Source organism: Sturnira hondurensis, unplaced genomic scaffold (genome assembly GCF_014824575.4).
Source record: "Sturnira hondurensis isolate 20B ecotype Veracruz unplaced genomic scaffold, ASM1482457v3 Scaffold0014384, whole genome shotgun sequence".
Lineage (NCBI taxonomy): Eukaryota > Metazoa > Chordata > Mammalia > Chiroptera > Phyllostomidae > Sturnira > Sturnira hondurensis.
In genome coordinates, this window is record NW_028087015.1 from 25,610,365 (window position 1) to 25,638,057 (window position 27,693).

General features: G+C 39.6%; 1 long non-coding RNA gene across 1 annotated transcript in view; it reads left to right on the forward strand.

Annotated features, from left to right (window-relative positions):
• Nucleotides 1-817: 817 nt before the first annotated feature.
• The window catches only part of LOC118998712 (uncharacterized), a 215,077-nt gene continuing 188,201 nt past the window's right edge, over nucleotides 818-27,693 (forward strand). The window contains exon 1 of the long non-coding RNA XR_005068928.1: nucleotides 818-1,049. This is a non-coding gene — a long non-coding RNA (uncharacterized LOC118998712). The remainder of the gene's footprint in view (nucleotides 1,050-27,693) is intronic.

Genomic DNA, 27,693 nt, shown 5'->3' on the forward strand with positions numbered 1-27,693 from the left:
GCATACTAATGTATGGACATGAATGTGCTCACATATTATTAATATGAAATGTTAAGTGAATATTAACTATGCTAAAGCTACAATAATGAGGAAAATAACATCTATTACTATAAGATATTCCTACTTATAGAAAAATTGGGCCCTTAATATGCTTCACTGTGTTCAGGTAGTAGAGCACAAAAATTATTTTTGATTCTATATTGTGAACTTGCCATTCACTCTTTTCACTTGATAGCTGCAGGGCCCACTGGGTACATTCTAGACTAATAGTTAAGGAGTTGGACGGGTCTCCGTATCTCTAGAGTTCTACACATTTGCAACAATGTAAACTGTTTGAAATTGTGCTGAAGAATCTGTTCCATGTGAGTTCATTGAAACATGGTACACTCTTATCCTAAATTAAAATTTTAGAATTTTTTAAATGATATCACAGCCATGCACAGCAGTTGGAAATAACTGGGACAGGGCCCTGACCAACCACCTAGTCCACCAACACACAAAGCCTTCAGAGAACATTTATTCAGGGTTCCCAAGGCCACTCAGTTCAGACATGGGTGAAGATAAAGACTTGTACATAAAATGGGGAACACGTGTACATAAAAATATCTGGGAAACTCTTTTAAAAAAGTGGAAGTGCATGTAGATTCCCAGGGTTCAATCAAGGGAATCATAGAATATAGAAACTGCCCTTTTTTTTTAATTGCAAGAAAATCAGGTGATTCTGATAAAAGTTGTGGCAGCCAGAATACAGTCCCCTCCCACCTTATACTAATCCATGGAACCTGTGAATATTTACCTGACACGGAAAAAGAAAACTTTGCAGATGTGATTGTGGCAAAAGACCTGGAGATGGGGAGGGGGAGCCCGAGTTCTCCAGGTGGGCCCCATCAACCCTTCAATCCTTCAAAGTGGAGAACCTGGCTGGGTGGTGGTCAGAGGGAGCTACAGCTACAGAATGGATCAGAGAAGTGCAGTGCTCCTGCCTTTCGAGATGGAGGAAGGGGGTCCGTAAACCTAGACATGTGGCTGGCCAACAGAAGCTATAAAAGGTAAGCAAACAACTTTTCCTCCCACCCAGAGCCTCGGGAAAGGAATTCAGCCCTGCTGACTCCTTGACTTCACCAATGAAACCTGTGTTGGACTTCTAACCCGCACAACTATAAGGTAATCAATTTGTGTTCTTTTAAGCCATAAAATTTGTGATAGTCTTCTATTGTCGCTATAAGAATTAACAAATGAGTGTTCCGAACACCACATCTTGAATTTCTATCGAGCATTCAAAAATACTAAAACAAAATCAAATGATATTACTGGAAGTCTGGCCCGTTCCTCAAAAGGAAAATATGTTTTTTTGTGATGTTTGGCAATTGTTTCAATTCAGGTGAGGGGGGTATTGATGGTTTCTTGTTATGGTTCTGAAACATGTAAAATTGTTTTTCAATTTTATCAAAAACTAAAACATGACAGTAAGGGGGATGAGGATGAAGAATAAAAGGAAAATACAGAAGGTAAGAAGGGAATAAGAAGGAAACAAAAATAATGAGGAGAACAAGGAGACTTTGGTTTGCTTTCATTGGGATAAGCAGCCTGATTACAGACGAATACAAAGAGGTCTGACAAGCTAAGAAAAGCCCCTGGTGAAGCAGCCTGATAAGCAGCCCCGGCTGCGCCACTGAGGAGGCTCAGTGTGGCCCTGAATATGCCAATGCTATTACGTCCATCGAAGCACACGTGCACCAGTCACTTTTCCTCTGTTCTAAATTTGGCTCACACTATTCCATTTCCAATCAAAACGCTTACCTCTCTCTCCAAACATCCTGATTTTTTAACTTCTGTGGTAAAATCTCTACTACATACTATACATTTCCCAAATCCTGGCTTCCAAATCAATACATTCTAAAACCCAACCAAATTCCCTTATCCCTTCTCTAGGGCCAGCCATGAGCAAAACTGTAAATGAGGTAAAGCGTGTCTTTGTCTCTTGCAAGAGGCTGTAGTCCGTTCCATAGGTTGGAAACCGCGAGGCTATATGGGAAGCCCCTAAATTGTTTGCAAGCCCAGGCTGGGGTAATTGGGGTTGAGGGGGGAGGCATGTGGGATGTTTGCATTTACATATTTCAAAGCCAAAGATTGAATTCAGAAAAAAGTAGCATTTGAACATGTACGAGGTAGTATGTAGATGGCAAAACTCTCTAGCTTGGTAAGAGCGAGGAGCCTTGGTAATTGGCCGAGTTGGACCTCAGCCCTGATCTTGCTAAATATGCCATCAACGCCAAGTGCATCGTCTTGGGAATGCTTTCTTCCCCCTGAATCTTTTCCAATGGAATGTTCTCATTTGCCGAAATATGTCAGTGCTCGCTACCATGTTTGTAAAAGTACTTTATTTCTGCTGACATGCTAATCCCCCGGGGATCTTGGTCTCCCATAAATCTTCCTTCTCTATTAATGTATCTCTGTCTTTCATACTTTATTTCTCCTCCACGCCGCTCATCCGATGCTCTAAGTGTCGCAGTACTTGCTGTGACGGAGCACTGTGGATAATTCACAGGCCTGCCTGATCACCCAGAGTTTCCCCCCAGTAAGCTCTAATTAAGGAAATAAAGAGCAAGCTGGGATCCAAGGAGGCCTCCTGCCTAACCGCCTTTACAATGTATCCCAAGAATTCAGTTTACAAAAAGAACAGTCAGATTTGTATTTAAAAAATAATAATAAGGCAACCAATGCAGGTACAGGGAAGAAATTTAAAAGTGAGCATTCACTATTTTTGAACTGAACTAAGCTTGAATAGATTCCCTCATAAAACGAGTAATGCTTTTTCTGCTTTAAGTGAAGCTGAAACTCAAGTACAAAATCCCGCAAGAAAATGACGTGTTATGCTGAGGCTCTGCATCCAGAGCGCTGTGGCAGCCTGCCCCTCGGACAAATGGGCAATGCTGGCATGGCTATGGCACATGTCACCCCTCTCTATGCAGCCCATGCAAGCAGGAAAGGAATAAACAATAAGTGGACCCAACACTTACTTGGATATTTTTTTTTAAAAACACTGTTAAAGTCCTGACAGTAACAATGCAGACTGTTATCGTTGTGGGAGTGATTATTTTGTAGTGAAGAAGCATTTGTATGGTCTTAACATTTCAAATATGTCGTTGGTAAGCAGAATGGCCCCTCAAAGATGTCTACACTCTAATCCCTGGCTCCCATGGTTATATCACTTTATAGGGCAAAAGGGACTTTTTGCACATATAATTGAGGTAATGCATTTCAAGATAATGCAGAGAGTATACTGGATTACCCAGGAGAACCAACATAATCCCAAGAGCCTTTAAAAGCAGAAAACTGCCTCTGTCTGGAGTTAGTGATATGGCCCAACAAGCTGGAGAGATTAGAAGTGTGAGGGGTTTTGGCCACCTTGGCCACAGGGAGGCCGGCTGGGAAGCAGGAGCAGGAGTGTGGCAGCAGGCAGGACAAGCGTCGCTGACAGCCAGCAAGGAGACTGGGAGCTCAGAACTGCAATAGCGAAGAAAAAAACTTGGCTAACAAACTGAATGTTTTTAGACAAAACAATTCTAAGTGCTTTGTCGTGTTACTTCCCTTCATTTGTGTTGTGCTCAGTCATCTCAACGTGAGTTACAGAAGATCTGGCCTCACCACGAGGTAGCTGATCCTGCCCCTCCAAAAATAAGTGGACTTGCCTATATGACCAAAATATTGTCCCAATTAAAGCATTGAAAATAAAATAAGTTCTGTTAAAAAGCTTATTCTGAAAACAAGAATTTGTTCAATATAATTGGTATATTAGCAATTTGAGCATAACAGAATTTTGAATTTGTATATGCTTTTTGTCAGTAAGCTATAAATACAGCTTTATTTTGGAATAGAATCAAATCAAATGTGACAGGTTGTATTTAGTTGTTAACATCTCTCAAATTTTTATCTGGATGAGCACATGTATTTTAATGACACTGATATTTTTTTAAAAATCAGGTCAAGTTGTCTGAATGTCTTAGATTGTTTCTGGTCTTATTTGATTATTTCCTCGTGATTTAACTTGTCTCTCCCTTATCTTGGATTGGCCAAAAAGTCCATTTAATTTCTGCCATAAAATAAAAGACAAATTTTTCATTTTTCAGCAATAAATTTATTGATTTGGATATTTTGAGTTAAGTCGCTATCTCCCACTATCTCCTTCTAGTGGGTAGAGGCCATGGGTGCTGCTAAACATCTTCCAATGCATAAGACAGCCCCACAGCAAAGAATTTTTTGGCCAAAATATAAATATTACCAACAAACATTGCAAAAGTTCACTTTTGACACATTTAATCAGTCACAGCACTTTGTCCTTACACTGCACAATTATTTTTTGTTTCATTTGCATTTCTACCTTTCTTGAAATAATATGCTGAAATGTGTTTTCTCCCAGCTTCAGTATTAAAATGGCTACACAAAAGATCACCAATCTTGATAACTTGTTTTTCATGCACACTGATGTGACAGCTGTCACAATATAATCTAACAAAATTGTTTTGAATGGAGTTAAAGACAACTAAATGCCGCTGCAACCATCTTACAGAAAAAACCAAATGAATATTTTGGTTAACCCAATATTTTCTGTAAAATGCTAGATCTAATCTTAAGGTCAGGTTAAATGTTTTGGGATAACAGTTTACACATGACAACGCTAAACCGTCCTCTCTCCCGCCTTCCTTTTATCAGCTGGGTCTATGTGTTACTCTCTGGATTTCTGACAAGTCAAGAAAATGTTAAATTATTCCCTTTTAATAACCAATTTTCAGAATCAGGATATCATATATTATAAAAGATTAGTATAAGCTACAATTTTAAATACATGTATCATAAAACTATGATAGTCAAAAGAAAACCATATTATAGATAATAGCTAATTTACCTAAAGGAAAAAGCTCCTATAACTTACTATGAAAGATATTAAAACCTCAATAGAAAAATGAGAAATAAACAGTTCTCAACTATAGAGAAATACAAATGACTCGAATATAATATGCTGAATAATATTCATCTCACCTGCCCAATTGCCAGAGATCAAAGGTGTATCAATGTATTGGTTTTATCACTGTGTAGTATTGTAATACATATAGCACTGATAAAAATACATTGAAACTGAAATGATGTGGTGAAACAGCTGTTCTCTGGTGTGAAGTCAAAATTGGTACAACCTTCAGTAAATGGAAGCCACTTGGTAATAATCAAAGTTAACCCAGATACTCTTTCAAGCAATAATTCTCTTTTTTAAGAATTTAGCCAATAGACACTCTTACATAGGCTCAAAACTAACTTGTTAAACAATATTATTTCAATTTTTAAATAATAAATTGAAAAATGGAAATTATCTAAATGTCTATTGGCTGAAACTGCTGCAACAAATGTGAATTTTTGCAGGTTTGTAAAATAAAATACTGGACAATTAGAAACTGATAAAAAAAAAAAAAAAAAAACATTGGTGTGAGCCCTGGCTGGTGTAGCTCAGTGGATTGAGCACTGGCCTGTGAAGCAAGGAGTTGCTGGTTCGATTCCCAGTCAGGGCACATGCCTGGGTTGCAGGCCAGTTCCCAGAGGGGGACAAATGAGAGGCAACCACACATTGATGTTTTTCTCTCTCTTTCTCCTTCCCTTCCCCTCTCTCTAAAAATAAATAAAGATTTAAAACAATATTGCTGTGTATATACAGTGTGCACTCACACATCACACCCATATGTAGGCATGCATTTGCTTGTATACGCACAGACTATGTGCAAAAGTAACTGACATCAGTAGCTTCCTGAGGTGAGATCTGTGTGGCTGAGGGTAATGGCCACAGAGAACCTTCTACTGTATATGATTTTGCATTTTGTGAATGTTATGCTTTGTGGACATATTACCTATCCAAAAATAAAAATAAAGTACATACATGTGCCTGGAAAAGATCACCTAACTGGTGAATCCAGGAGAGAAGAAAAATTCAAGAACTTGATTCTGCCACAAGTCTAGAGGCTGGAACTCAAATCAAGGTATCAACAAGGCCACGTGAAGGTTTTAGGAAAGAATTCTTCCTTCTTCTAGCTCAGGGGTGTCAAACTCATTTCACTGGGGGCTACATCAGCCTCACGGTTGTTTTCAAAGGGCCAAATGTAACTTCTACTCCTTAACAGAAAGGAGTAGTTACATTTACATAGTCCTAAAATTATTTCATCTTTTTGAAGGCAACCAGGAGGCTGATGTGGCCCCTGGTGAAAATGAGTTTGACATCCCTATTCCAGCTCTTTAGTGGTTCTTGGAGTTTCTTGGTTTGTGAGAATAATTCCAGTCTCTGCCTCTGTCTGCCCTCCTTTCTACTGCATGTCTTTGTTTCTGCAAAGTCATGGTCTTCTAAGGACAGCAATCACTGTGTTTAGGCCACACCCACCCAAACCTTCATCCGGAGATGCTTATTATATCTGCAAAGATCCTATTTCCAATTAAGGTCACATTCTGAGGGTTCAGATGGACGTAAATTTTGAAGGCGGTACTATTCAACCCAGAGCACGCTCCTACTAGAGGAACTGGGAAGAACAATATTTGTTGGGAGAGAGACAGGCAACCCTGAGTTTGGTGAAAACTGAAGGACCCGTCACTGTGAGAAAGAAGGCTAATCCAGTTTGGAGGAAATGACTGTCCCTGCCTCACCAGACTAGCTTGGTTTTATTTGCACCTCACTGGCTGTTCCTTTTCAATCTCTTCTGTCAGTTTCTTAAAAAAAAAAAAAAAAAAAAAAAAACTAAATGTTGGAAAGCCTCAGATCTCAGTTCTTGAATTTCTTCTCTTCAACTCTGATTTGCCTGTGTGATGAAGTTGAGATTCAGAATCCCTAGGACATTAGCTTCACATCACGCCCCCATTGCTGTGCCCCAGCCAGGCCATGGCGAGTCTCCCCCTGCTGTCTAGGACAGTGGTGCCCCCTGAAGTCATGCAGCATATCCGGCAGCCCTAGGACTGGCCCCTACACATGTTTTCATTTCCAGCATGTTCATTCCCGTGCCTTTCACTGAGACATTTCCGTCTCTGGAATTCTTCCAGCCCTCCACCTGCCCTGTTCCAACTCATCCCTCAGCTGCCAGTGTAATGGCTTCCTGAGAGAAATTCCCCCTCCACCACCACAGCTTAGGCTAGGTTCCCCCGTTGTATATGCTCATGGTTCTCGACACTTTTCTGTCTTGAACTTATTTATTTCCATTAAATTGAATTCATCATTATGCAACTATGTATTTCATGAAAGACAGCATAGTGGAGTGGTTAAGAACACAGGCCCTGGAATCAGACCAACCAGATTCAAATCCTGCCTTAAAACTTTCTAGCATTGTGTCCTTGGACAAATAGCTTGACTCGCCTCGGTTTCCTCATCTGTTAAAAGGGATAATTGTGGTACATACCTGATGAGGTTGTTGTGAGCATATAAACTAAGGATATGAATGTATCTAAATGTAGAGGCAAGTGAATGAATACTACTGATATATGTCATGACTCAGCACAGAAAGGAACTTTTGAGCAGAAAGAAGTTTTTCAACTCTGAGTAACAACTGAACTTCAGGTATTATGAAAGCTGGGGCTTATTTCATTTTAAATTCAAGGTGATTTGGGGGTACTTTTGCATTTTTGGTTAAATTGGTTTTTTACCAAGGTTTTACATATTGTGTGGAAGATATCATAGGTTAGGTCAAATATACAATTATTGTTTTCCCCCTGTCTTAACTACAGGCTTGAGTGCTTACTACTGGGATTCTAAACTTTCTAGCAGCCAGAAATGACCAGGAGACCAATTGCTAGCCAATGACATGGGGGCAGAGATTCTTTGGAAGGCTTCCCTCCCCAGATCAAAAGATAAATCATTACAAGAAATATGGCTTAGGACATATGTTATTTACTGAATTTCCCTGCCCAGAATTTAGATGTCATGCCTGGGGCTGCAGCAGCATCTGTGGCAGAGCAAGAGAATAGAGAGAGCCAGGTTCCTTGATGACTTTCCTCATACGGCTGTAGCCGTCTCGGATGCCCACTCTACACGTCTTGTTATCTGATTAACCCTGAGAGGCTGAATGTACAGACAAGGCCAGACTGTATGTGACAGTAGAACTCTGATCGACACACAAAGCGCAGGAAGCCAAACCACAATCCGTGTCCATGAACCCAGAATGGTTAGGATTTTGTCAAGGGTGACTGACAACTGATACTACTCCTTCTTCTCTGTCCACATCAGGACCAACCAGAGAAAGCTTGCATTTCCCTCCAAACCAATCCCATAAGATGCCCTGCTTCTAGGGGCCACCTGCAGCTTCCCCACGCCAGTCAGAGCACACGTGCAACCTCGTTAATGTTTCTCCTGCAGCGCTTCCCCACTTCTCTAATTGACTTTGAGTCTTTGCCAGATGCAAATGATGGTGTGTGACTCCCTTGCTGTAGAAAGTTCTGAATTAGTAGCCTCTGTTTGTCCTCATTTGGATGGTCTTCCTTTGTTTCCACAACCCCATAGTTGTTTAAACATCTGTTTACCAGCTATTCTGTTGCTCAAAGCTCAGCGAAATATTAATGCAATATGGCTGTTGTTTTGTTGCCATATTTAATGATCTACTTATTGTATTTCACAAATAAGGCAAAGGAGTCTAATCCATGGTGCAGTGATTCTCAGACTGCATAAAAAATGCCTTGAGTTTCTGATTTAGTTGGGCTGGGGTGAGGCCCAAGACTCTGGTTCTAATGAGCTCCCAGGTGATGCCAACACTGCTGGACTGAGGACCACACTGAGCGGCAGGGCTCTCGTGGATGCCTTGCAGCAAGCACTAATTTCCACCCTCCCCAACAATGACGTTATAACTGAAAAATGCCAACCCTCCCTTTTCCTAAGGGAGAGGTGTCTAGCCGAACAAGGTAGCATAGTTTTTCATGTTCCTCTTGCCCGCAGTCTTTGTTTGGTGTCTAGGGGCTCCTCCGGGTTTCCCTTTAGACCCTCTGGGTAGGTAAAGTCCGAAAGAATTTATCAAATAGACTAGAGGACCAAAGATCCGATCGGAATGTCTCATTCAAACATTCTTTCCTGTGAAATGAGATGAGAAGCCGTGCTTCCAGGCCTCGGTGCTGCGGTCCTTAGCTACCCATCAGTCACACGATCTGGCCCTTCAATACCAGAATGATGATACAGCAGTGCTTTGCTAATGAGATGAAAATGTTTTCAGAATGAGCCTGCAAAGTGCTGAGTCTCCCACAAATAAATATGAGAATGAGAGATAAGGGAATTCAACAAATATTATTTCACTAGGTCACAGTTTTTACATTTGAGACGAACATAAAGCATTTCCCAGACCACTCTCTTTTATAAACACCATAACAAAAAAATGGAGAAGTATGCCACCATAATAAATAGCAAGTATATTTAATAATATGGCAGGAGATTGTGCTCTGAATTTTAAGAGAGATTTCACTTTTTGCTGTTTTAGTAGGACTAAGCCTAAAACCTTGTTTGAACAAAATTTTCACCAAAGGCTCTGTCGACAGAATAGAATCTTTGAATCCAGTGGTTATCATTTCTGGGTATCTTGAAAATGCCACAGCTCCCAGCAGTTACAGAGGCTGACTTTACTCTCACTTTGTGCCAGCTTAGTTTTAGGAACATCACAAGCAAATCTACCATGTACGCATAGTTTTGAGAACTATAGATCCGACTCTCTACCTCACTCACAGACAAGAAAGCCATCATACTGTTTCTCTCTGCAGCACCATAAATGGCTATCATGTCTCCTGATATTGAATAAGTGGATATAAAGCATATGTACTAACAATTACATTTTAACAGAGCGGTAATCTGACAATCTTTGTGCTCTGATAGCATAACAGGAACTATAATATTCAAAATGGTATATGATTAAGACAGCCTAAGGTTTCTCTGGACTAAAGTTGCTTGAACAAAGGTTTTTTTAAAATGACTTGTTCTTGAACCTAGGCCCTGACTTCTCTTTTTATATGGGATTGACCTAAGCAAACTTGCATTGTGAATCTTTCCTCTCATCACTTGGAGATATAAAGGTCCTTAACAAACTTACCAGAGTTGCAACCTCAAGACGCCTTTCTGAAGGACCTGGCCCCCATCCATCCCTTTGGAAGGAAATCACTAAGGAAGATCGAGCCCCTGTTTTCCAATCTCTGTAGGAAGCTCAGAGCCCTTTTACTCTGGGTGCCTTTTTCCAAGTTGCAAAACCACCTCCTTCAGGAAAGGTGGAGCAAGTTTACTTTTCTTTCCGTGAGGCCAATTAGCAAACACCAGCAGCCTAAGGTTCCTTCAATCTCAGCTTGTGAGCACTGTTTCAGCTCCGGTTTAGCTGAGCTCAGACTGTGTTCTGGCCTCTTTCCTGCAATAATCTTGAATGGGGTCTTCCTTGCCTGTTCAAATTTTTCCAGTGCAACTTCTGCTTTTATATAAACATTCAATTATGCAACTTATTACTAAATGAATATACCCATGTTCTCTAATATGTCCACAATTAAAGAAGAGTAGTGAGAGGGGAGATTTTTCAAATAGTCCTAACCACCACCACCACAATAAAATTATGAATTTTTAATTAGAAGTCAGTACCAATGAATTAATTTGTTTATTAAATCTCACAATAAATGTTTTTATCACATTAGAGGTGAAATGTAAGAAAACAGAGGTTCAGGGAGGAAAGGAACATTTCTTGCTCCCTGTCACACACTCCCACACCAGGCTGTGTAGGGGAGTCAGGAATTTAAATCAACAATCGTCATTCAGGATGGCAATTGCTTTAGAGGAGTACATGCACTGGTGTCTTCAGAAGGTCAGAGAGGAGTATCTAATTTAGACTGGGAAGGTTTTAGAGAGCAAGGGACATTTTAATTACAACTTGAAGGATCAGTAGGTATTAACCAAGCAGAAAGGTAGGGAGGAGTTGATCTCGGCAGCAGAAATACCAGGTGCAAGCCATTAAAACATCAGAAGGGGTAGTGTAACCAGAGATGATGGGCCCTTTATTGGGTGGCTGGCTCAGAGGGTGTATGTGGAGAGCTTCACTCTTTATCTCTTACCCCACAACATGGGGCTCAGTAAGTGCTTTCCATTTAGCTTCCAAAACAAAACCTGTCCCTTTCTCTGCATCTCTACCTTAAGTTAACTTTGAAAAACAGAATGCATTTTAAAGTTTCCATTTTGGGGGGGTTCAGACCTGAGCTGCTAGAGTCTTGACAAGGCCATAGCACTTGAGTGGCTAGCATGGAATTCAGCCACCTGTGACCACCTCCATCACCTCCATCCTGGGCTGGCCACCGCATCCTTCACTTCACTCATTCGGGTAGTTTTCTAACCAGTCTCCCTGTCACCATTCTTTGCACTCCTCCAATCTAATCTTTGCCCTGAGGCCAGAATGTTCTTTTAAAAGTGCAAATTATGTAACTCTCTTGACTCAATTTTTGCAGATGCTTTCTCCTCTTTGACCCTAGAATAAAATTCACAATTTTTTTTTGTTTATGTCTTTAAGGGGAGGAAGTATATGTCTGTTCTCCTCTGTTTCATGAAGGGTATCACCAAATATCTGAGGCTTTTCTTCCATTTAAAAATCATCCCCCAGAGGTATCTTTAATTACTGAATCAAAAAATTGGAAGGAGAACTGAGTATAAATGGCTTGGCTCCTACCTCCTTTTGGGGATCTACAGAATTGCAAAGCACTCCTCCACAGGCCTGCTGTCCACCAAACAGAAAAAGTGCCCTCCCTGGCTTAGGTGCATAATCCATCCCTTTTTAGTTAGGGACAAATCTCACATGTCACCTCACCATCCTGTCTAAACAGGAACCACTTCTCCTTGTAGGAACCACTGCTATTTTCTTTATAAAATCATTCAGTGTCAGACATTTTCTTCATCGTTTATTTTTTCTACCTTTCTGTATTAGAATGCAAGTCCATAAGAGCAGGAATCTTTTCCTTCTGATGCACTTCTGTGTCTCCAAAGCCTAGAACCACACCTAGCAAAAGTAGACAAATAATTCTTAAATAGCTTGGACCTATACAATAAAAAAAGACTAGGTAATAAAGACAGATGCCTAGGTAAGTGCCTCTGTTTTCATATCATGAAACTTGCCATTGTCAAATAGAGGGATTTAAGAAATTAAAACTTTAAAGATTATTCAACATTTGCAAAACCAAATAATATAAGAAATTTAAGTCATTAAACTATCAAATCATGATCTTTATAAGGCAGATTAAAATGTAATTAAAATAACTATAGTTACGCAGGATATACAGTGTTCTATTTTTTACAAAAATTTAGAGAGTGGAAGGAAGGAAGAAGAAACAACAATGAGTTGCCTCTCATATGCACCCTCACTGGGAACTGAACCAGTGGCCTTGCCCTTTGCAGGGCGACACCCAACCAACTAGGCATATGGGTCAGGGCTATACAGCGTTTTCTATTGACTAGCTGAAACAAATATCTTGATAGACAAGTTGGGACTTGGTTACATCAAAAATGGTCACACTTTAATTGACTAATACCTTAACGTAAACTTATAGCTTACCTATACTTAGAAGCCTGATAAATGTAGTTGGGCTTCCTACCCTATGTGGATAATCTCTAATTTTCATATTCTATTAATCACTGATAATCTCACATGCAAAAATATGCTGCTGCTCTCAGTTGTCTGAGTAGAAACATTCATTCTGTAAATGAATGCAGCTGCAACATGATTCATTAATCTCTAACATCACAGGTGATTTAAAGGACACAATTTTAAAACAATTGTCTTCCCTGTACTATAAAAAGACAATTTTTAATTTGCTGTCAATATTTCCAGGTCACTTGCTGGTGGTTTTAAGATAAGTCTTAGCTAATGTTTCTAACTTGATGTAGAAAAATCTAAGGCATCATATATTGGAGGCAAAGGTAGTGATCAATTTGAATGACAGCGTTTAAATTCCCATAGCTTATATTCCCCAAAATCAATGTATTAATAGAAGTGAAGATGCTCAAGAATTTCAAAAACAAGAGATAATTTCTCCTTTACACACTTCATTCCATTGATCTTCTCTAACGTCTCCTCCACAGATGAAGCACAGTGAGGTACCTGAGCCAAAGGTTATCATGGCCTGATGTGATTAACTCAAGCTTCTAGGGCTTATATTTTAAAGTACTGGATTCTGATGCTAAGAAGTGAATCATTGTGTTTCCTATTCAGTTACTTTTGCAGGTTCAGCCAGGGGTTTTAATGCTGTCTCTTCTTGTTTGGGCGATCACTTTAAAGGAGTTCCCATAGCCTAACTGATGTGCCCAGTTTCTTTTGAAGCTAGGTGCATACATTAAGGTAGCCTTAGACAATTTGCTTTGCTGAACATGTTGCCTTTTCTATTTTATAAAGTAAGCAGCTTATTGCATTCTTCTAGCTATTGTTTGTTATTGATTTTTGCCAGTCTTTCTAAAACTTCAAGTAATACACAAACCACTTTCAAAAAACATCTCAAAGACTCTTGGTGTTAAAATTTAATTTTTCATAGAGGACTTAAAATTTAGACATAATATGAAACCAGACATAAAACCATCTTATTTTCACATCTTAAGTACTATGAAACTGAAATAAATTGAAATATTAAACACTAAAAACCTACAAAACCAATAGTTATAATTTTGTTTCCTGTGATGGATGATGTTGTGTCACTGGAATTAAATTGCCAAAGTTGAGGTTTAATAGATAAAAGATGGAGCTTCAGGTCTAGTTCTATATTTAACACACTTACCAGTTCTAACTCGATAACATACAGAAAGTGGATTTTTATGAAAATCTCTGGTAAGAACACATTAATAGTCCCCATTTCCCTTTGCTATTTTGGACAACTCAGAAAAGGACCCCTTACAAACCAAGGCCATCAGGCATGTTTTCAAAGCCAACGTGAAAAGTCGTGATAACCCTGAAAACTTTTCTCCCTTAAATTAGAAGTAAGCGGAATTCGTTTCATAGTTGATGGAGTCGGACAAATAAACATCATTCATTTAATATTTACTCCCATGGTTACTACTAATGAAACACTACACATTGGGTGTTTTAATTAGGTTTACTATGATATCTTTAGTCACAACATCTATATAGTATGACTTCAGCATGGGTTCTTTGCACTTGGCCGACTTACACTCTTTTATCATGGTAACTCAGTTTCCCACTGGTAGTCTCTGAGCTCCATCAGTGCTTTTTTCATATAGTGCATTCATAGTGCATTTGCCCTTCATCTGAGGCAAACATGTTCACAAATGTAAATTGTAATTATATGACGTCCTCCACGGTAAATCTTGAACTTCCAGGAACTTGTTCCCAGATCCAGGAAATTTTTTACTGTAAGTGATTATTTAACTACACACAAAAAGTGTGTAGGTAGGATTAGTGAGTATAGAGTGTGCTTCAGAGAAAAACCTTGTCCTTTTTTCTTCCTTCCCTTATATTTCTTAACCCTCTTCTCCCCATGCCCCCACCTCTGCCTCCACTCAGAGAGGGGCAGATAAGGAGGGCTCAGCAAGGCTAGAATTGTGAGCCATCTTCTGTGTGCCTGGTGACTTACATAATCGCATTTAATCCTCACAGCTTCCTTCAAACTGGTCAGAGCACACAGCAGTCCCGAGAGAGTATATCATTTGCTCAGTCCCACAGACCAGCAGTTGTTACAGTCAGTTTCCAAATCTAGTTTTCCCTCTCCAAAACCAAGGTTCTTTTGTCTGGAGGCTTTATTCAAAGAATCCATACTATCAGATTTAGGTGATCACCATCCATTTATGAGTGTTTTTCTCAAGAGACAGCCAGCTCTTTAAGAAGAGGTATAGTATCATGTTTGCTGTGGTGACACTTGGTTGCCCATGACTGCTTTTCTGTGAGTGAATGAATGAATGAATGAGAAAATTCATCCCCACACATAAAATTTACATCTTTAAATCAAGCCAAGTTTAGACATTACTTTTTCACAATTGGAATGAGACAATATTATTACACTAATTTCTTTAAGCCTTCATTGGCAAACCCAAAGAACAGGGAAGAGAAACACTGCCAATTTGTGTCATGGAGCTGATCCTAGTAAATGTATACCTGGGTACAGATAATGTTATTTTATTAGGCACTAAAAAATCTTAAACATCATGAGTTACAAGTACAAGGTGAAGCCCTGAAAGATACCCTATGCAAAACAAACAAACAAAAATCTGGCCCCCAAAAAAGTTGTTAGTGCATTTACTCTATTTGCCAGAAGTTAAAAAATCATCTTAAAGTTCAAGGCCATGATCTCTTTCTCCTGGGCTACTAAAAAAAATGACACTTTCTATTATACCTCTAACTCATTTATCATTTATTCAATTAGCTGCTTCATCATTGTCATTGTCATTATTGTTATTATTACTACTTCTATTACCTGTTTTCAACACTGTGCTGGATTCCAAAGAATATGCCAAAAACAATTTTGTAAAAATATTTGTTATCCTGAGGAGAAAGCATTATCAGACTAGAAGTAGCAAAATGATAATTTATATGATTGATAAAAGGTAAAAGTGGTAGAGCATTTAGCATTTAGACAAATGCTAAATTAATTGGTCCTCACCTTAAATGTAATAAGGAATAATGGCTATCACACTCATTATATATACAGTACACTGAGCAACTATCCAAATTCTATCTCATCCAATTATTCATTTATGTCTTTGACAAAAGGAACCATTTTTTTGGTCAAAATATATTACCAAAAAGAAGTATGAGAACTTTAAGTGTTTTCGGGTTATAACTGAAAGTGTCAGCACCCTGATGCCTCAAGAAATAGTGACCATGAGGACTCTCATAAGGACAGGCCCCAGATGGGTTTTTATTTATTCTTAATCAAGACTATTAGAATAAAGTAGTTTTCCCCAAACCCCCTATGTCTTAGGAAAAGGACAGGTGAAGCTCAAATTAATCACCTCACTATCACTCCTCATTCCCACCAGAAAAAACATAACACACTTTACAGATGGCTACTATATTTTTTCCAAAACAGTTTAAAATGTTTTGCTAAGATGTTCTCAAAAAATGCATGAAAATAGGCAGCAAAACAAAATGAGATTTTCTAAACATTGAGTCTCTTTACCCTAATTATTTCTGACAGAAACATACAAAACAGATAAATTTATATCTATATGAAAGGTTCCACTAATTATATTTTGTCAAATATTAGATGAATACTGTAATTCACACTTCAATTCTCTCTGGTAATAACATACTTACGAAGGTAAAGTTAAATGCAGAACTCTTGGAAATTTATTTTAAGTACTTGGAAGGGCTTATTTAAAATCACTTCAAATTATTTGAATAATTTAAAATTATTCTTTACAAATTTAAAAACATTGTAAAATGAGTTTCACAGATGCCTGCATTTTTCTCATATGTGTTTTTATCTTATTAGGAAATACATTAATAAATGAATAAAAGCTGTGCTCATCGATACCATATGAGGAAAAGTCTTATTCTTTTTATAACATTTTCAATTTACTTGAAATTGTCTACTAGCCTGAATACTTACAGGACTTCATGCTGGTTATAACTAATCTAATGCTGATTATGAGACTGGTCTAGGGGATTGATATTGCATTCCTTTCCCAGATAATTTTCTGAGCCCACCCGATGATAACATGGACCATATTCTGTGCAATTTCTTTCAACTTGTTCTTTGTAGCATCGAAAAGAATTATGCCTTAAACATGCTACAGAAAAGAGGCAGAAAAAAAGACATACAACAGAGAAATACATTAGTAAATGCCAATATGCAAATTGCTTCAGTGAACATTTCTAATGTGCCAGGGACCGAAGAAGTCACAGGGAGTACAATTGTGAACAAAACTGGTCTTGTATGGCCCACTAAGGAACTTCAGACTGGTTAGAAATAAACAGAACATTCCAGTATTCAAGACAGGGCACAATAAAAATCTTTAGAATTAGCAAGTGCTCAGAAGGAAATGATGAGAAAATGGGCTTGACATAAATAATTAGAAGGCAGTAAGATAAGATGTTTGAGAGATGATAAAAAACAAGATGACTAGAATAGTAGGGTTAATATCTCTGAATAAAGTGAAAAATTGGATTTTAGATATAGCCTAGCCTAGAGGGTGACCTGAGTGAAACTGTAAACAGATGTAGCGGCTCAGGAGGTTTGCTCAGACGGCATATATATGTATTAGCATTAATCTCATCAGGTTGGGTTCCACTGAGTGACTCTTTGTTTTGATTTTTGAACATTTAGAATGCAGTATTTCAAAACACAGATGTCATGCATTTTTTTGTCAATTTGTTTTTTGGAGGAAGAATTTAAAAGATGTAATTTATCAGCTGACCAGGAGAAATACATTTTGAAAACAAAAGTGTTGTAGAAAAGTAATATCCATTTGTTTAGTACCACCGCTTCCGGTGTCTTGGGAATAAGACAGGGAACCCAAAAGAAAATTTCTCCACTTTCATGCAGTTTGCATTAAAGTGAAAGAGAAAGTGTAAGAGAATAAACAAATCCCTATACAATGTAATGACAGGTAGAGACAGATGTGTGCCAGGAGGAAAGTTGAACAGATGTAAAGAGGAATAGAGAGGGTTGTGGGCAGCATAGATATTTTAGGCATGATAAGCATGTACAGATATCAGGGGGGGTGTCATCTGACCAAGACATGAAGGAAATGGGGAATGAGCCATGAGCCTGGGTGTGGGAGGGCCGAGGAGGGGCTGCCATGGGTTGAGCAACAGTGTGGGCACATGCTCTGAGGTGTAGGGACTTGTTTGAGAAAACAGCAAAGACAAGGAGGCCCCTAGTCGGGTAGAAGTCGAAGGAGAGGAGGACAGAGGTTATGTAGGGCTTTGTAGGCCACCGTAAAACCTTTCAATTTTATTTTGAATATTGTAAAAGCCAACTGGTTTGGAGCACAAGAGTAGCACAATCTGGTTTGTGTTTTAAAAGGATCTTGCTCCTGTTTTGAGAAGAAACTGTAGGAAATGATGACAGAAACAAGGATAGTAGTTAAAAGGCAATTAGCAATCTAAGTAAGAAATTTGGTGACTTAGATACAAGGAAACAGGTAGGATAGAGTGGCTGGATTCACAATATAGTTTGTGGAAGGGCTGACGGAACCAACTAATAGGTATGAAGTAAGAAAAGAAGCAGAGTTCATGATGACACCAAAGTCCGGGGTGCAAACCGAAGGCTAGGAGGGCACGTCATTTCCCAAACTGGGCTGTAGTAAGAGAAGGACAGATTTGGTGGGACATGGAGAAAATGTAGGGGAGATGATCTTAGTGAGTGCACAAAAGAAAGTAAAAGCAATAGAATAAACGAAAGGTGAAAGCAGGGGTCTCAAATGAGACTTTAAATAAACAATGATGTCTGATAGAAATTAAAACTTTCCCCCAGTTTTTAAAATATATTTTGTTGATTATGCTCTCACAGCTGTCCCATTTCCTTCCCTTTATTCCCCTCCACCCTGCTCACTCCCTCCCCCCCGCACCCCCCCCCCCCCCCAGTTCATGTCCCTGGGTCGTACATATAAGTTCTTTGGCTTCTACATTTTCTATACTAAAACTTTTTTAAAAGTTCAATTACTTTGTAATTGAGTAGTTCCGTTGCCAGCCACAGGAAATAGTCTCACGTCATTGCCGGACTTTCCATCGGTTAGTCTTTGCGCCATCATCATGTCACAGGCCCCTGCAGAACTGCACGGGTAGCGAACTGATACAGCGGGTGCGTCGAGGCCTCAGCCGAGTAGGACACAGCAGGTCTATGAATTCACGTCTCGTTGTCAAACCTGGAAGAGAAATCGCAGCCGTGTGCCTTGCAGTAATGGAAGCCCTAGAAGATAATGATCCTCCATGAGGGGGACAAACAGCCAGGGTGCTGTTATACGCTATTGATGTGATTTTCTGGAACAATTTATTACTCAGAATTTTTGAATTTCACTAAGAAAAAAAAGACCCTTTCATGGGCACAGCCTCTTCAGTGAATGCTTATGACAGAGCATTTCCTCTTCATTGTGCGTCCCAAAGCTGCCTATCCATCAGGAGTGGGAAAAGTCAGCTTTGGGAAATCAGAAGCCTATTTAAAATTCCGCAGCTCGGAGCCATTATTTCTCAATGCCTTTCAATATTTCTCACTTCCTGGTTTCAACCTAAGGGGAAAATGGGGAGAAAAGGTATCCTTTCTAATATAATGCGTGGCTTTGATTGCTGGGGTTTGCTTGCAAAACAATTTGTAAGTCACAGACGTTAATCACATTAACTTCCAATTGAAGGTTTTATAGCTATAAAATAAATAGCACCAGCATTGGTCTTAGAAGGAAACACAGTGAGACCACCATTTGCATTTCAGCCAGTGACCGAAATTCACTGTACTACAGATTCTCATACTTTTGCTTTGCAGTAACACCACCCCCACCCCCACCCCCGTTTGAATAGAAATAACTTTAGGAGGGATCTGATCTCTCTCATCAACACCCTATTGGGGCTCGTGACAACGGTGCAGTAATACATCTTAACCTTATATCTGAAAAGGAAAAAGAAACGTGGAGTCCTGGGGAGCCGTAGAGCCAGTACCAAACCTACTTGCTTTAAAACATTGTCTAATTTGTCTCAGAATAAGAGTCACAGTAGCACCACTGGGCAGTCTCCACAGAGCTAGCCTGCAAATCAGCATGCTGCTGAAGAACACAACCACATTTCAAAGAATTGCAAATTTAGGCAACTCCTATGTTTTCTGGGGTGCACCCATCCAACAAAACTGTTGCTAAGCCCCTTTTTATTGGTATTGAACTGAAAGCACCCTCCACCCATTAGTAGGCTGGATTTGAGTATATTTAAACCTTCTTGGCCTTATTGGGATATCTCACATTTTCCCCCAAATAAAAGTTTTGATCTAACTGCACCCTGCAGAGCAGACAATTCCTCAAATAATTCTTCCTCTTTGTTCAAACTAATCTCTGGATCATTCTGGCTGGCACCTCTGATATATAGGGTTTCTTCCTTGATATTGGGTTTTTGCTTCTCTTAGGATTGATTCTATTTTACTGCCTTAATCCTTTTAATAGTGAATGAAAATACTACATTACTACTTAGCTCCTGGATGTCCTCACACTTGAAAGAGCCATTAATCCAAATCTACACGTAACTTAATGTTTGGGAAGACCTCCTCTATTAGCTCTAAATTTATTTTTTAAGATAGAAAAGTTACACTTTCCTTAAACTACAAAGCTATTATTATTATTAATTACTATTAGAATCAAATCCTGCCAACCAAAACTACTTGAGTGATCTAAATCACTATATAAATGTACTATATGTAGTTCCATATGTGGTGCTCATGAAACTACAGTGTACGATCAAGGTTTGTTCAGAAAGTATCCATCCAGGTAATATGAGAAATAGAGACATTTATTGAAGATACAGGAAATATTACATGGAATAATAATGGATCAATCACCTTAAAGTATGCCCCTTGGGACATCACACAGTTCTCCCTGTGTCATTAGCAACTGCAGAACAATGTTCCAGTGCTCTGGTAGCAGAAGCCACAGGACAAATTTTGCCACACAGCACATTTCATACCAAGGTCCTGCATCAAAATCTCAGAGTTTTTGTTTTTGTTTTTGTTTTTTAAATATATTTTATTGATTATACCATTACAGTTGTTCTATTCCCCCCCTTCATTCCCCTCCACCTGCACACTCCCTCGCCCACTATTCTCCCCCCTCCTTAGTTTATAACCACGTCTCAAGTTCTTTAGATTCTATATTTCCAATACTATTCTCGCCCTCCCCCTTATCTATTTTGTACCTACCGTCTATGCTATTTTCTGTGCCTTCTCCCCCCTTCTCCTCCTCCCACCCCCCTGTTTCTAACCCTCCATGTGTTCTTCATTTCTATGGTTCCACTCCTGATCTAGCTGTCCTCTTGGTTTGCTTTTGTTTTAGGTGTGGTTGTTAATAACTGCGTGTTTGCTGACCTTTCACTGTTAATATTTTTCACCTTTTTCTTATATAAGTCCCTTTAGCATTTCATAGAATAAGGGCTTGGCGATGATGAACTCCTTGAACTTGACCTTATCTGAGAATCACTTTATCTGCCCTTCCATTCTAAATGAAAGTTTTGCTGGATAAAGCAATCTTGGCTGTAGGTCTTTGGATTTCATGATTTGGAATACTTCTTTCCAGTTCTTGGAACCCCCCAGATCAGCTTCTAGTTCTCACACTGTCAGTTGCCAATCTTTGTTGATTGCATTACAGCCTGTCCATGCTCAACATTCTCAGGTATTCTACTTGTTGTAGGCCTTTCAGAGCATGGATCACTTTCAACAGATTCTTGACCCTCTTTGAAGCATTTGTGCCACACTTTATTTATGCTTCCCTCATTGCATCATGCCTGAAAGCCTTCTGAATCATTGGAATAGTTTCCATGGAGGAGTGTCCAAGCTTAACACAAAATTTGATGAAGATTCGTTGCTCTACTCACTCAGTCATTTTGAATAAGATGGCCACACAGTACACAAGCTCATTCAATGGCATCTACTATCCCCACTGACTAGTACAGTGAAGTTGTCAATGTTCACGCATGCATATGCCAGTCTACTCTCCTTGGCTGCCAGGTTACATCTATGCCTTGCAGACCATTCTCATATTAACAATGCCTAGACTTTTTCCAGACAGACTTCATATACTAAATTAAATTTTGTTTAATTACCAATGATGTTCATTTTTTCATACACTTAGGAAATTTTCCTGTTCCTCTTCCATAAAATGTTGATTCATACCTTTTGCCAATTTTTCTATTTTGGAATATTCAGGTAAAAAATACTCTTAAAAATTTTAAGCATATTATGTATCTAGTTCTCTCCTTTCTGATGCTAACTTTCTGTGTCTGAAGCAATCTTGCTACGTGTTTATCATGTTGCTCTGTTTATTTAGAGAATACCTGTCTCCAACATTGTAGACTTCCTAGAGAGTAAAGGGACTCACTTAAAAAAAAAGCAGCCAAACTAATTATTATTATTTAAATAAGATGATGAGAAATCTGGACAGAGGTTGAGTGATGGAAAGGAAACAGATTCTGGAAGGAAGTGGTGCGATCCCATTAGAGTGAGGTAACTTTCACTTAGGTAATCAAGTGATTAAGGGTGGGCACTGAGAGGACTTTTAGACAAGATTATACTGTCACTGACTCCTTCAGGAAGCTTACTAACTCATCTGAAACCTGTGCTGACATATAACATGTATTGCTTTGACCCCTAAAGAATAACGAACGTCATTGGGATATGGATTTGTCTCACATACCTCTCAGAGGTCTCAACACATACCTCTTAGAATCCTTCAAACTGCACAGGACAATGTCACTAACAAATTTGTTCAGTGAATTGGGCCTGGTAAATTACTACACATGGGAGTGATATTTGGAGATTCTTATATCAGGGCCTTGAAGGAGAAAAGAAGTGGTAGAGAAAACTCCAGACAGGAGTTAAAGGGATCTCATCAAATCCAACAACCTTTGACCAAGACAGTCTTAATGATCCCTTGGCTTGGCTAGACCCCAGATAGATTTTGTCCTGACTGTAGACCCCCCACCTCCTTTTTCATAGACCATGTATCACAGAATGCTTTAATTGTAATTCTTTTTCTGTCTCTTTAAGATGTCAATCTTTTTTGTTTCTGTTTTAATTTCAAGTATATTTTATTGATTATACTATTAGTTTTCCCAATTTCTCCCCCTTTACCCCCCCTCCACTCTGCACCCCCAAACCCTCCAGCATTCCTCTTAGTTCATGTCCATGGGTTGTACATAAAGTTCTTTGAGTTCTGTTTCCTATACCATTTTTATCTCTCCCCATCTATTTTCTACCTACCAATTATGCTGCTTCTTCCCTGTACCTTCTCCCCCCACCGCTATTCCTCCCTTCCCCGTCCCCACTGAAATCTCTTCATGAGATCTCCATTTCTCTTATTATCTTCCTGTTCTAGTTGTTTGCTTAGTTTTTGTTTTTATTGTTTATGGCTTGGTGATGATAAACTCCTTGAACTTGACCTTATCTAGGAAGCACTTTATCTGCGCTTCTATTCTAAATGAAAGCTTTTCAGGATAGAGTCATCTTGGATGTAGGTCTTTGCATTTCATGACTTCAAGTATTTCTGTCCAGCTGCTTCTTGCCTGCAAGGTTTCTTTTGAGAAATCAGCTCATAGTCTTATGGGAACTCCTTTGTAGGTGACTCTCTCCTTTCCTCTTGCTGCTTTTAGGATTCTCTCTTTATCTTTAATCTTGGATATCTTAATGATGATGTGCCTTCGTTTATCTTTGGGTCCAACTTCTTTGCTAAAGGGACTTATCTAAGAAAAAGAAAATGAAAATATGAACAGTAAAATGACAACAAACTCACAACTATCAACAAATAGACCTAAAAGAAAAGATGTAAATCTCTTTTAAAGCCTCTTACCAGTTCTGCAAACCAGGATTATCTCTCTCAGGGACCTGGGAGCCATCCCTTTGAAATGCACCATCAAGGAAGATAGAGGCCCTGTCCCCCAGTGTCTGTGGGAGGATGGGGGCCCCACTTTCTGTGGGTGCCTTGCTCCAAGATGTAAAACCACCCCCTGTTTAACTTTGTTTCTTTGGCATAAGGCCAACTAGCAAAGAAGGATGGCCTGATTTCCCCTGCCAACACCTACTCTTAAAAACTACCCTCCTTTGGTTCCTCAAAGCTGGGTATCCAGACTTGAGGTATTCTCTTCCCTGTTGCTGGCAATAGTATTCAAATAAAATCAACTTGGATTTGCTCTTCTCTTCCATTGATTTCTTAAAAATACCTTTCTGCTCCTGTACAAGAAAGGAACAGAGTTTATGCTCAGACCTCTCTTGGATCCTTCCTCCACAGGTTTGTAGACCTTCATAGGACCTCCATCTGCTTCATCTCTGCCAAAGTGGTGGGAGGGAGTGGTGGGAAAGGATACCTTCATCTGGGTATTCACCAAGCTCTATACCCTCCTATTTGGGGATTTCACATTCTTTCTCCTCCTTCCTTTTCACCTCCTCCTACCCTTCTCTTCTCCCTCTCCTCTCCTCTCCCTCTCCTCTCTCCTCCCTCTTTCTTTTTCTTTTCATAAATTACTTTAATATTATTCAGTTAAAATTGTCTGCATTTTCTCACCACTCCCCCCAGCCCAGCCAAACCCACTTCTCTCCCTTGCTTTCATCCTCTCCCTGGGTTTTTGTCCATGTGTCCTTTATTGTTCCTGAAAACCCTTCTCCCCACTGTCCTCTCCCCACTCCCCTCTGGCTCTTGTTAGATTGTTCTTAATTTCAATATCTCTGGTTATATTTTGTTTGCTTTTTTCATTGATTATGTTCCAGTTAAAGGTGAGATCATATGGTATCTGTCCCTTATCCCATGGCTAACTTCACTTAGCATAATGCTTTCCAGTTCTATCCATGTGGTCACAAAGGGTAGGAGCTCCTTTCTCTCTGCTGGGTAGAATTCCATTGTGTAAATGTACTGTAGTTTTTTAATCCACAATTCCACTGCTGGGAGTATACCCTAAGAGCCCTGAAATACTAATCCAATAGAACCTGTACATCCCAATGGCCACAGCAGCAGAATTTACAATAGCCAAGTGCTGGAAGCAACCTAAGTGCCCATCAGCAAATGAGTGGATCTCCTCCCTCTCTTTAGTGGTAATTATTTACTGCTCATCCTGAAGGACTCTTAATCTGTTCAGTGAGTGTCCAACATAGCCAAGCAATTGATATCATCAGACTTTCAGGGAAAATATTATAGAATGAAATTGATTTCATTCTAATATGAAGGAAATCACCAACACAGTTTTGCATCCTATCCTGGAAAGGCTATTGAGGCAAGGGAAGTTAGAGGACCAGGATACCTCATGAAGGGGAGAAGGGTGGAGACCAAATATATGTAGAAAACAAAAGCAAAAGCTGAGATCTCAACATCTCAACAAGTATCCTATTAAAAGAGTGTGACCAAATCATTCTCCCAAAGAAGAAGTGGGACTTTGGCTTCCATTATTTTATCTGTGAACAATTGAAGTGTAACTTTAAAAAAAACATTTATTTATTATTTTTAGAAAGGGGAAGAGAAAGAGAAAGAAGGAGAGAAACATCAATGTGTGGTTGCCTCTCAAGCACCCCATACTGGGGACCTGGCCTGTAACCCAGGCATTTGCCCTAGATTGAGAATTGAACCCACTGACACTCAATCCACTGAGCCACACCAGCCAGGGCTGAAGTGTAACTCTTTTTGACATGAAACAAAGTGGTGGACAACCTTCAGACTGGCTTTCAGAGACAGAGTCACAGAGTCTATCTAGACTTACTAGAGCTGACCTGCAGTGTCACAGGGATTCCAGATGATCCCAGTGCTCATTAAAGTTTGGCAAGCCCAGGCATGGAGAGCAAGCTCCAGGTCAGAATAATAGCAATGGCAACTCAGCACATGTGTCCGATGCAGGCAAGCAATTTACTTTAGCACCACCGTCTTTATTTACATACGAGGAATCAAGGGAATGAGAAGTAACTTGTCCAAGCCACAAAGGTAATGGATCAAATCATAAAATCAAAGAAACTCAAGTTGAAGCTCTAAGTCAGCTGCTTACTAGCTGGGGGACCTTGAACAAGTTACCTAAGCTCTCTGAGGCTGTTTCCTCTCTCACCTGAAAAGTGGGAGGTCTATGCATTCCCCACAGTTGTTATGTAGATTAAATGAGATTCCTTGTATAAAGAACCACACATACATAGGTATTATTTATAATTTCAGTGCTTCTGATAATTTCTCGAAAATGCTTGTCAGCTTGTTCCAGAATAAATATATAATCATTATGTTGGGTGTGAGATGTGAGTGAAGGTAATTCCAACTGGAGATACATAAAATCCTACAGAGAATTCAATCTTCAGATCTTTGGCTGTGGAAATATATGACACATTTCAGGGGTTCAGAGCAGAGAAGAAATTGATAGGTCAGAGACCTCAAAGAGGAAATAAAAGACTTCATGAAAGAAAGTGTTTGAAGGGTAATCTTTTGTTGCCAATTAGCAGATGTTTTTAATTTAATAGCTGTATGAAACCCTCAAGTGTTTAAAGTTAGCATAATCAATCATTTTGTCATGCTCTTTGCTTTAGGTTTTTCCCTTTACTTTTTTTTTTTTTGCTTTGTTTCTTTTTCCTTTTTCTTTCTTATTTTTTTTTAAGCCAGAGGCAGATTCCATAGGGTAGGAGAAGATGAGAGACATAAAAGGTGAAACCTGTTGAGAAGTTGAGAGGTTAAAATCTTGTTCCTGGAATCCCGGACTGTACCTGCCCTGCCAAGCCACGAGGCAAATGGGGCAGCCTCCTACCTTGTTTCCAAAGAAATCAGATACAAAAAAATCGAAAAGCAAGCAGTGTGAGGTGAGACAGAAAGAAATGCTGCTGCAAAGACCCACCCTCACTTTAATCTGGTACACACACTACCTGAGTGTGCTCACAACCCTTGTGTGTGGGCACACTGACACACTCACACACACACTCTGGCACATGCACGCCATATGCACTTGACTCATCTATCTGTGCTCCCTATTTTGCTTTGGTGGCCATCGGAGTGGGGTGCCTGGAATTATACTCTATGTGGCCCATTTGAAAAGGGGGGAAAACGTTGATTTAAATTTTTTTCAATATATATTTTAACTTGCAGTGTATCACTGCGCACAGGTGGCATGGGGCACCCTGTTACAAGGCAGGCAGTGAACACTGCTAGGACTCCTAATAGCATTTGAACTTTCAGTTTCCTAATTATCACCTTACCACTCCCTAGAATGAACCTATTAGTGTATTTTACAGTATTAATAGGTCCTTTATTAGCAATTATGTTTCAGAATTGCTTTTCGTATAAAAGCCTTGCAGGAACTGTATCATCCCATTGATTTTACCTCAATGTGCTCCTTACAGTCATTTCAAATAGCTAATAACTTGATAATATAACTTAACAGGTACATTTGGTACCTTTCTCTCCACTGACTATAGACACACCAGCTCATTAACGCTGAGAAAGAACACAGGCCAAAGCCCTTTCTTTTAACGAGCCAGCAGTGTGAAATCAAAGTCTAAGCCCTTCTCCTTGTAACATTCTTACAGCACCACCTCCATCATACCAGGAGATAGATAGGGTGTGGGAAGGGAACACCTCACCAAGCTGTTTCAGCCAGAAATGTGCAGTATTTGGGTGGTATTTCTAAAGTTTTCTTTCACATGTTGTTTTAATCTCATTCGTATCTTAGGCCATTTCACAGTTTCAGAGGTGCAGTGAGCTGCCGAATGAGGGACAGGCCAAGGTCACACTGAACGAGGGTGCTTGTGCCGAGGCACGCTTCCACACCAGCATTGCTAGTCCAGTTCAGACCCACTTCTAACAATATATAAAAGAACAGGTTTCTGTCACCGGCCGAATAGCAGCAAGGGCCCTGGCTGGGTGGCTCAGTGTGTTGGAGTGTCCTCCCATGCCGCAAAATGTTGTAGGTTCGATCCCCAGATAGGGCACATACCTGGCTTGTGGGCTCAATCCCCAGTCGGGATGCATGCAGAAGGCAGCCTATGGATGCTTCTCCCTCCCACCGCTGCTTCTCCCTTCTCTCTCTCTCTCTCTCAAATTAATGA